This window comes from Cucurbita pepo, chromosome 19, assembly GCF_057944985.1.
Source record: "Cucurbita pepo subsp. pepo isolate OVF chromosome 19, ASM5794498v1, whole genome shotgun sequence".
NCBI classification, from domain to species: domain Eukaryota; kingdom Viridiplantae; phylum Streptophyta; class Magnoliopsida; order Cucurbitales; family Cucurbitaceae; genus Cucurbita; species Cucurbita pepo.
The window spans coordinates 5,648,811-5,659,712 of record NC_141816.1 but is presented as its reverse complement, the minus strand read 5'-3'; positions in this window follow the sequence as shown (position 1 = coordinate 5,659,712).

Here is a 10,902-nt window from a genome sequence, read left to right as displayed (position 1 = left end):
GTACGTGCTCACAAAACCGACTCACGGTCGACGTTTTTACAAACTTTTGTGGGGAATGATCAGGGACAAGGATTTAGATTACAATTTCGAAGAAACGGAGCGCATCATACAGTAAAAGAGTTTATTAAAGTCGAACCCTAATCTGGGACGTCTGAAGTACGTGCTCAAAAAACTGAGTCGCGGTCGAGGTTTTTTGAAACTTTCGTTGCGAATGATTAGGCTTGGTGATTTGGAATAGGATGTCGAAGGAACGGAGCGTAAAAAGCAGTAAAAGAGTGCTTAAATTCGAAACCCTTATTCGGAAACCATAATCTGTGACGTTTGAAGTACATGCTAAAAAACCGAGACACGGTCCACGTTTTTCGAAATTTCTGTGGGTAATGATCAGGCATAATGAATTAGAATAAAATTTCGTAGAAACGGTGTGCATAAAACGGTAAAAGTGTGCTTAAAATCGAACTCTAATTCGGGAAACCCTAATATGTGAAGTTCGAAGTACGTTCTCACAAAACCGACTCACGGTCGACGTTTTTAAAACTTTTGTGGGGAATGATAAGGGACAAGGATTTAGATTACAATTTCGAAGAAACGGAGCGCATCATACAGTAAAAGAGTTTATTAAAGTCGAACCCTAATCTGGGACGTCTGAAGTACGTGCTCAAAAAACTGAGTCGCGGTCGAGGTTTTTTGAAACTTTCGTTGCGAATGATTAGGCTTGGTGATTTGGAATAGAATGTCGAAGGAACGGAGCGTAAAAAGCAGTAAAAGAGTGCTTAAATTCGAAACCCTTATTCGGAAACCATAATCTGTGACGTTTGAAGTACATGCTAAAAAACCGAGACACGGTCCACGTTTTTCGAAATTTCTATGGGTAATGATCAGGCATAATGAATTAGAATAGAATTTCGTAGAAACGGAGTGCATAAAACGGTAAAAGTGTGCTTAAAATCGAACTCTAATTCGGGAAACCCTAATATGTGAAGTTCGAAATACGTGCTCACAAAACCGACTCACAGTCGACGTTTTTACAAACTTTTGTGGGGAATGATCAGGGACAAGGATTTGGATTACAATTTCGAAGAAACGGAGTGCATCAAACAGTAAAAGAGTGATTAAAGTCGAACCCTAATCTGGGACGTCTGAATTACGTGCTCAAAAAACTAAGTCGCGGTCGAGGTTTTTTGAAACTTTTGTTGCGAATGATTAGGCTTGGTGATTTGGAATAGGATGTCGAAGGAACGGAGCGTAAAAAGCAGTAAAAGAGTGCTTAAAATCGAAACCCTTATTCGGAAACCATAATCTGTGACGTTTGAAGTACATGCTATAAAACCGAGACACGGTCCACGTTTTTCGAAATTTCCATGGGTAATGAGATGAGGCGTAATGAATTAGAATAGAATTTCGTAGAAACGGAGTGCATAAAACGGTAAAAGTGTGCTTAAAATCGAACTCTAATTCGGGAAACCCTAATATGTGAAGTTCGAAGTACGTGCTCACAAAACCGACTCACGGTCGACGTTTTTACAAACTTTTGTGGGGAATGATCAGGGACAAGGATTTAGATTACAATTTCGAAGAAACGGAGCGCATCATACAGTAAAAGAGTTTATTAAAGTCGAACCCTAATCTGGGACGTCTGAAGTACGTGCTCAAAAAACTGAGTCGCGGTCGAGGTTTTTTGAAACTTTCGTTGCGAATGATTAGGCTTGGTGATTTGGAATAGGATGTCGAAGGAACGGAGCGTAAAAAGCAGTAAAAGAGTGCTTAAATTCGAAACCCTTATTCGGAAACCATAATCTGTGACGTTTGAAGTACATGCTAAAAAACCGAGACACGGTCCACGTTTTTCGAAATTTCTGTGGGTAATGATCAGGCATAATGAATTAGAATAAAATTTCGTAGAAACGGTGTGCATAAAACGGTAAAAGTGTGCTTAAAATCGAACTCTAATTCGGGAAACCCTAATATGTGAAGTTCGAAGTACGTTCTCACAAAACCGACTCACGGTCGACGTTTTTAAAACTTTTGTGGGGAATGATAAGGGACAAGGATTTAGATTACAATTTCGAAGAAACGGAGCGCATCATACAGTAAAAGAGTTTATTAAAGTCGAACCCTAATCTGGGACGTCTGAAGTACGTGCTCAAAAAACTGAGTCGCGGTCGAGGTTTTTTGAAACTTTCGTTGCGAATGATTAGGCTTGGTGATTTGGAATAGAATGTCGAAGGAACGGAGCGTAAAAAGCAGTAAAAGAGTGCTTAAATTCGAAACCCTTATTCGGAAACCATAATCTGTGACGTTTGAAGTACATGCTAAAAAACCGAGACACGGTCCACGTTTTTCGAAATTTCTATGGGTAATGATCAGGCATAATGAATTAGAATAGAATTTCGTAGAAACGGAGTGCATAAAACGGTAAAAGTGTTCTTAAAATCGAACTCTAATTCGGGAAACCCTAATATGTGAAGTTCGAAATACGTGCTCACAAAACCGACTCACAGTCGACGTTTTTACAAACTTTTGTGGGGAATGATCAGGGACAAGGATTTGGATTACAATTTCGAAGAAACGGAGTGCATCAAACAGTAAAAGAGTGATTAAAGTCGAACCCTAATCTGGGACGTCTGAATTACGTGCTCAAAAAACTAAGTCGCGGTCGAGGTTTTTTGAAACTTTTGTTGCGAATGATTAGGCTTGGTGATTTGGAATAGGATGTCGAAGGAACGGAGCGTAAAAAGCAGTAAAAGAGTGCTTAAAATCGAAACCCTTATTCGGAAACCATAATCTGTGACGTTTGAAGTACATGCTGTAAAACCGAGACACGGTCCACGTTTTTCGAAATTTCCATGGGTAATGAGATGAGGCGTAATGAATTAGAATAGAATTTCGTAGAAACGGAGTGCATAAAACGGTAAAAGTGTGCTTAAAATCGAACTCTAATTCGGGAAACCCTAATATGTGAAGTTCGAAGTACGTGCTCACAAAACCGACTCACGGTCGACGTTTTTACAAACTTTTGTGGGGAATGATCAGGGACAAGGATTTAGATTACAATTTCGAAGAAACGGAGCGCATCATACAGTAAAAGAGTTTATTAAAGTCGAACCCTAATCTGGGACGTCTGAAGTACGTGCTCAAAAAACTGAGTCGCGGTCGAGGTTTTTTGAAACTTTCGTTGCGAATGATTAGGCTTGGTGATTTGGAATAGAATGTCAAAGGAACGGAGCGTAAAAAGCAGTAAAAGAGTGCTTAAAATCGAAACCCTTATTCGGAAACCATAATCTGTGACGTTTGAAGTACATGCTAAAAAACAGAGACACGGTCCACGTTTTTCGAAATTTCTATGGGTAATGATCAGGAATAATGAATTAGAATAGAATTTCGTAGAAACAGAGTGCATAAAATGGTAAAAGTGTGCTTAAAATCGAACTCTAATTCGGGAAACCCTAATATGTTGAGTTCGAAGTACGTGCTCACAAAACCGACTCACGGTCGACGTTTTTACAAACTTTTGTGGGGAATGATAAGGGACAAGGATTTAGATTACAATTTCGAAGAAACGGAGCGCATCATAAAGTAAAAGAGTTTATTAAAGTCGAACCCTAATATGGGACGTCTGAAGTACGTGCTCAAAAAACTGAGTCGCGGTCGAAGTTTTTTGAAACTTTCGTTGCGAATGATTAGGCTTGGTGATTTGGAATAGAATGTCGAAGGAACGGAGCGTAAAAAGCAGTAAAAGAGTGCTTAAAATCGAAACCCTTATTCGGAAACCATAATTTGTGACGTTTGAAGTACATGCTAAAAAACCGAGACACGGTCCACGTTTTTCGAAATTTCTGTGGGTAATGATCAGGCATAATGAATTAGAATAAAATTTCGTAGAAACGGTGTGCATAAATCGGTAAAAGTGTGCTTAAAATCGAACTCTAATTCGGGAAACCCTAATATGTGAAGTTCGAAATACGTGCTCACAAAACCGACTCACAGTCGACGTTTTTACAAACTTTTGTGGGGAATGATCAGGGAGAAGGATTTAGATTACAATTTCGAAGAAACGGAGCGCATCATACAGTAAAAGAGTTTATTAAAGTCGAACCCTAATCTGGGACGTCTGAAGTACGTGCTCAAAAAACTGAGTCGCGGTCTAGGTTTTTTGAAACTTTCGTTGCGAATGATTAGGCTTGGTGATTTGTAATTGAATGTCGAAGGAACGGAGCGTAAAGAGCAGTAAAAGAGTGCTTAAATTCGAAACCCTTATTCGGAAACCATAATCTGTGACGTTTGAAGTACATGCTATAAAACCGAGACACGGTCCACGTTTTTCGAAATTTCTATGGGTAATGATCAGGCATAATGAATTAGAATAGAATTTCGTAGAAACGGAGTGCATAAAACGGTAAAAGTGTGCTTAAAATCGAACTCTAATTCGGGAAACCCTAATATGTGAAGTTCGAAGTACGTTCTCACAAAACCGACTCACGGTCAACGTTTTTACAAACTTTTGTGGGGAATGATCAGGGACAAGGATTTAGATTACAATTTCGAAGAAACGGAGCGCATCATAAAGTAAAAGAGTTTATTAAAGTCGAACCCTAATCTGGGACGTCTGAAGTACGTGCTCAAAAAACTGAGTCGTGGTTGAGGTTTTTTGAAACTTTCGTTGCGAATGATTAGGCTTGGTGATTTGGAATAGAATGTCGAAGGAACGGAGCGTAAAAAGCAGTAAAAGAGTGCTTAAATTCGAAACCCTTATTCGGAAACCATAATCTGTGACGTTTGAAGTACATGCTAAAAAACCGAGACACGGTCCACGTTTTTCGAAATTTCTGTGGGTAATGATCAGGCATAATGAATTAGAATAAAATTTCGTAGAAACGGTGTGCATAAAACGGTAAAAGTGTGCTTAAAATCGAACTCTAATTCGGGAAACCCTAATATGTGAAGTTCGAAGTACGTTCTCACAAAACCGACTCACGGTCGACGTTTTTAAAACTTTTGTGGGGAATGATAAGGGACAAGGATTTAGATTACAATTTCGAAGAAACGGAGCGCATCATACAGTAAAAGAGTTTATTAAAGTCGAACCCTAATCTGGGACGTCTGAAGTACGTGCTCAAAAAACTGAGTCGCGGTCGAGGTTTTTTGAAACTTTCGTTGCGAATGATTAGGCTTGGTGATTTGGAATAGAATGTCGAAGGAACGGAGCGTAAAAAGCAGTAAAAGAGTGCTTAAATTCGAAACCCTTATTCGGAAACCATAATCTGTGACGTTTGAAGTACATGCTAAAAAACCGAGACACGGTCCACGTTTTTCGAAATTTCTATGGGTAATGATCAGGCATAATGAATTAGAATAGAATTTCGTAGAAACGGAGTGCATAAAACGGTAAAAGTGTGCTTAAAATCGAACTCTAATTCGGGAAACCCTAATATGTGAAGTTCGAAATACGTGCTCACAAAACCGACTCACAGTCGACGTTTTTACAAACTTTTGTGGGGAATGATCAGGGACAAGGATTTGGATTACAATTTCGAAGAAACGGAGTGCATCAAACAGTAAAAGAGTGATTAAAGTCGAACCCTAATCTGGGACGTCTGAATTACGTGCTCAAAAAACTAAGTCGCGGTCGAGGTTTTTTGAAACTTTTGTTGCGAATGATTAGGCTTGGTGATTTGGAATAGGATGTCGAAGGAACGGAGCGTAAAAAGCAGTAAAAGAGTGCTTAAAATCGAAACCCTTATTCGGAAACCATAATCTGTGACGTTTGAAGTACATGCTATAAAACCGAGACACGGTCCACGTTTTTCGAAATTTCCATGGGTAATGAGATGAGGCGTAATGAATTAGAATAGAATTTCGTAGAAACGGAGTGCATAAAACGGTAAAAGTGTGCTTAAAATCGAACTCTAATTCGGGAAACCCTAATATGTGAAGTTCGAAGTACGTGCTCACAAAACCGACTCACGGTCGACGTTTTTACAAACTTTTGTGGGGAATGATCAGGGACAAGGATTTAGATTACAATTTCGAAGAAACGGAGCGCATCATACAGTAAAAGAGTTTATTAAAGTCGAACCCTAATCTGGGACGTCTGAAGTACGTGCTCAAAAAACTAAGTCGCGGTCGAGGTTTTTTGAAACTTTCGTTGCGAATGATTAGGCTTGGTGATTTGGAATAGAATGTCGAAGGAACGGAGCGTAAAAAGCAGTAAAAGAGTGCTTAAATTCGAAACCCTTATTCGGAAACCATAATCTGTGACGTTTGAAGTACATGCTAAAAAACCGAGACACGGTCCACGTTTTTCGAAATTTCTATGGGTAATGATCAGGCATAATGAATTAGAATAGAATTTCGTAGAAACGGAGTGCATAAAACGGTAAAAGTGTGCTTAAAATCGAACTCTAATTCGGGAAACCCTAATATGTGAAGTTCGAAATACGTGCTCACAAAACCGACTAACAGTCGACGTTTTTACAAACTTTTGTGGGGAATGATCAGGGAGAAGGATTTAGATTACAATTTCGAAGAAACGGAGCACATCATACAGTAAAAGAGTTTATTAAAGTCGAACCCTAATCTGGGACGTCTGAAGTACGTGCTCAAAAAACTGAGTCGCGGTCTAGGTTTTTTGAAACTTTCGTTGCGAATGATTAGGCTTGGTGATTTGGAATAGAATGTCGAAGGAACGGAGCGTAAAAAGCAGTAAAAGAGTGCTTAAATTCGAAACCCTTATTCGGAAACCATAATCTGTGACGTTTGAAGTACATGCTAAAAAACCGAGACACGGTCCACGTTTTTCGAAATTTCTATGGGTAATGATCAGGCATAATGAATTAGCATAGAATTTCGTAGAAACGGAGTGCATAAAACGGTAAAAGTGTGCTTAAAATTGAACTCTAATTCGGGAAACCCTAATATGTGAAGTTCGAAGTACGTGCTCACAAAACCGACTCACGATCGACGTTTTTACAAACTTTTGTGGGGAATGATCGGGGACAAGGATTTAGATTACAATTTCGAAGAAAGGGAGCGCATGATACAGTAAAAGAGTTTATTAAAGTCGAACCCTAATCTGGGACGTCTGAAGTACGTGCTCAAAAAACTGGGTCGTGGTCAAGGTTTTTTGAAACTTTCGTTGCGAATGATTAGGCTTGGTGATTTGGAATAGAATGTCGAAGGAACGGAGCGTAAAAAGCAGTAAAAGAGTGCTTAAATTCGAAACCCTTATTCGGAAACCATAATCTGTGACGTTTGAAGTACATCCTATAAAACTGAGACACGGTCCACGTTTTTCGAAATTTCCATGGGTAATGAGATGAGGCATAATGAATTAGAATAGAATTTCGTAGAAACGGAGAGCATAAAACGGTAAAAGTGTGCTTAAAATCGAACTCTAATTCGGGAAACCCTAATATGTGAAGTTCGAAGTACGTGCTCACAAAACCGACTAACGGTCAACGTTTTTACAAACTTTTGTGGGGAATGATCAGGGACAAGGATTTAGATTACAATTTCGAAGAAACGGAGCGTATCATAAAGTAAAAGAGTTTATTAAAGTCAAACCCTAATCTGGGACGTCTGAAGTACGTGCTCAAAAACTGAGTCGCGGTCGACGTTTTTTGAAACTGTCGTTGCGAATCATTAGGCTTGGTGATTTGGAATAGAATGTCGAAGGAACGGAGCGTAAAAAGCAGTAAAAGAGTGCTTAAAATCGAAACCCTTATTCGGAAACCATAATCTGTGACGTTTGAAGTACATGCTATAAAACCGAGACACGGTCCACGTTTTTCGAAATTTCCATGGGTAATGAGATCATGCGTAATGAATTAGAATAGAATTTCGTAGAAACGGAGTGCATAAAACGGTAAAAGTGTGCTTAAAATCGAACTCTAATTCGGGAAACCCTAATATGTGAAGTTCGAAGTACGTGCTCACAAAACCGACTCACGGTCGACGTTTTTACAAACTTTTGTGGGGAATGATCAGGGACAAGGATTCAGATTACAATTTCGAAGAAACGGAGCGCATCATAAAGTAAAAGAGTTTATTAAAGTCGAACCCTAATCTGGGACGTCTGAAAAACGTGCTCAAAAAACTGAGTCGCGGTCGAGGTTTTTTGAAACTTTCGTTCCGAATGATTAGGCTTGGTGATTTGGAATAGAATGTCGAAGGAACGATGCGTAAAAAGCAGTAAAAGAGTGCTTAAAATCGAAACCCTTATTCGGAAACGATAATCTGTGACGTTTGAAGTACATGCTAAAAAACAGAGACACGGTCCACGTTTTTCGAAATTTCTATGGGTAATGAGATCAGGCATAATGAATTAGAATAGAATTTCGTAGAAACGGAGTGCATAAAACGGTAAAAGTGTGCTTAAAATTGAACTCTAATTCGGGAAACCCTAATATGTGAAGTTCGAAGTACGTGCTCACAAAACCGACTCACGATCGACGTTTTTACAAACTTTTGTGGGGAATGATCGGGGACAAGGATTTAGATTACAATTTCGAAGAAAGGGAGCGCATCATACAGTAAAAGAGTTTATTAAAGTCGAACCCTAATCTGGGACGTCTGAAGTACGTGCTCAAAAAACTGGGTCGTGGTCGAGGTTTTTTGAAACTTTCGTTGCGAATGATTAGGCTTGGTGATTTGGAATAGAATGTCGAAGGAACGGAGCGTAAAAAGCAGTAAAAGAGTGCTTAAAATCAAAACCCTTATTCGGAAACCATAATCTGTGACGTTTGAAGTACATGCTAAAAAACAGAGACACGGTCCACGTTTTTCGAAATTTCTATGTGTAATGAGATCAGGCAAAATGAATTAGAATAGAATTTCGTAGAAACGGAGTGCATAAAACGGTAAAAGTGTGCTTAAAATCGAACTCTAATTCGGGAAACCCTAATATGTGAAGTTCGAAGTACGTGCTCACAAAACCGACTCACGGTCGACGTTTTTACAAACTTTTGTGGGGAATGATCAGGGACAAGGATTTAGATTACAATTTCGAAGAAACGGAGCGCATCATAAAGTAAAAGAGTTTATTAAAGTCGAACCCTAATCTGGGACGTCTGAAGTACGTGCTCAAAAAACTGAGTCGCGGTCGACGTTTTTTGAAACTTTCGTTGCGATTGATTAGGCTTGGTGATTTGGAATAGAATGTCGAAGGAACGGAGCGTAAAAAGCAGTAAAAGAGTGCTTAAAATCGAAACCCTTATTCGGAAACCATAATCTGTGACGTTTGAAGTACATGCTAAAAAACGGAGACACGGTCCACGTTTTTCGAAATTTCTATGGGTAATGAGATCAGGCATAATGAATTAGAATAGAATTTCGTAGAAACGGAGTGCATAAAACGGTAAGAGTGTGCTTAAAATCGAACTCTAATTCGGGAAACCCTAATATGTGAAGTTCGAAGTACGTGCTCACAAAACCGACTCACGGTCGACGTTTTTACAAACTTTTGTGGGGAATGATCAGGGACAAGGATTCAGATTACAATTTCGAAGAAACGGAGCGCATCATAAAGTAAAAGAGTTTATTAAAGTCGAACCCTAATCTGGGACGTCTGAAAAACGTGCTCAAAAAACTGAGTCGCGGTCGAGGTTTTTTGAAACTTTCGTTCCGAATGATTAGGCTTGGTGATTTGGAATAGAATGTCGAAGGAACGATGCGTAAAAAGCAGTAAAAGAGTGCTTAAAATCGAAACCCTTATTCGGAAACGATAATCTGTGACGTTTGAAGTACATGCTAAAAAACAGAGACACGGTCCACGTTTTTCGAAATTTCTATGGGTAATGAGATCAGGCATAATGAATTAGAATAGAATTTCGTAGAAACGGAGTGCATAAAACGGTAAAAGTGTGCTTAAAATTGAACTCTAATTCGGGAAACCCTAATATGTGAAGTTCGAAGTACGTGCTCACAAAACCGACTCACGATCGACGTTTTTACAAACTTTTGTGGGGAATGATCGGGGACAAGGATTTAGATTACAATTTCGAAGAAAGGGAGCGCATCATACAGTAAAAGAGTTTATTAAAGTCGAACCCTAATCTGGGACGTCTGAAGTACGTGCTCAAAAAACTGGGTCGTGGTCGAGGTTTTTTGAAACTTTCGTTGCGAATGATTAGGCTTGGTGATTTGGAATAGAATGTCGAAGGAACGGAGCGTAAAAAGCAGTAAAAGAGTGCTTAAAATCAAAACCCTTATTCGGAAACCATAATCTGTGACGTTTGAAGTACATGCTAAAAAACAGAGACACGGTCCACGTTTTTCGAAATTTCTATGTGTAATGAGATCAGGCAAAATGAATTAGAATAGAATTTCGTAGAAACGGAGTGCATAAAACGGTAAAAGTGTGCTTAAAATCGAACTCTAATTCGGGAAACCCTAATATGTGAAGTTCGAAGTACGTGCTCACAAAACCGACTCACGGTCGACGTTTTTACAAACTTTTGTGGGGAATGATCAGGGACAAGGATTTAGATTACAATTTCGAAGAAACGGAGCGCATCATAAAGTAAAAGAGTTTATTAAAGTCGAACCCTAATCTGGGACGTCTGAAGTACGTGCTCAAAAAACTGAGTCGCGGTCGACGTTTTTTGAAACTTTCGTTGCGATTGATTAGGCTTGGTGATTTGGAATAGAATGTCGAAGGAACGGAGCGTAAAAAGCAGTAAAAGAGTGCTTAAAATCGAAACCCTTATTCGGAAACCATAATCTGTGACGTTTGAAGTACATGCTAAAAAACAGAGACACGGTCCACGTTTTTCGAAATTTCTATGGGTAATGAGATCAGGCATAATGAATTAGAATAGAATTTCGTAGAAACGGAGTGCATAAAACGGTAAGAGTGTGCTTAAAATCGAACTCTAATTCGGGAAACCCTAATATGTGAAGTTC